The sequence below is a fragment of the Sinocyclocheilus anshuiensis genome, unplaced genomic scaffold, assembly GCF_001515605.1.
Source record: "Sinocyclocheilus anshuiensis isolate Anshui unplaced genomic scaffold, SAMN03320099.WGS_v1.1 scaffold871, whole genome shotgun sequence".
Classification (NCBI taxonomy): Eukaryota; Metazoa; Chordata; class Actinopteri; order Cypriniformes; family Cyprinidae; genus Sinocyclocheilus; species Sinocyclocheilus anshuiensis.
In genome coordinates this window covers 472,494-472,894 of record NW_015542392.1, presented here as the reverse complement: position 1 = coordinate 472,894, position 401 = coordinate 472,494, and the positions used below count along the sequence as shown (strand labels likewise).

At 31.7% G+C, this 401-nt stretch overlaps 1 protein-coding gene across 5 annotated transcripts in view; it reads right to left on the bottom strand.

The window, feature by feature from the left end:
• The window catches only part of LOC107692805 (podocan-like), a 22,176-nt gene that overhangs the window by 15,259 nt on the left and 6,516 nt on the right, over window positions 1–401 (bottom strand). The window lies entirely within an intron of this gene.

Here is a 401-nt window from a genome sequence, read left to right as displayed (position 1 = left end):
CACACGCACGCACACACACACACACACACACACACACACACACACACACGTCATTGCTTGCACGTTATTGACCTTCATTTCACGTTTCATTTCAAGATTAATGTTTATCTAAGCTATATATACATAAACACACTATACTATTCAAAAGTCTGGAAATTTTTTAAAAGTCTCTTATGTTCACCAAGGCTGCATTTATTTAATCAAAGATACAGTAAAAACAGTTATATTGTGAAATATTATTATACTTTCAAATAACTGTTTTCTTTTTGTTTGCATTGTAAAATGTAATTTATTTCTCTGATCAAAGCTGAATTTTCAGCATCATTACTCCAGTCTTCAGTGTCATTCTAAGATGCTGATTTGCTGCTCAAGAAACATTTCTGATTATTATCAATGTTGAG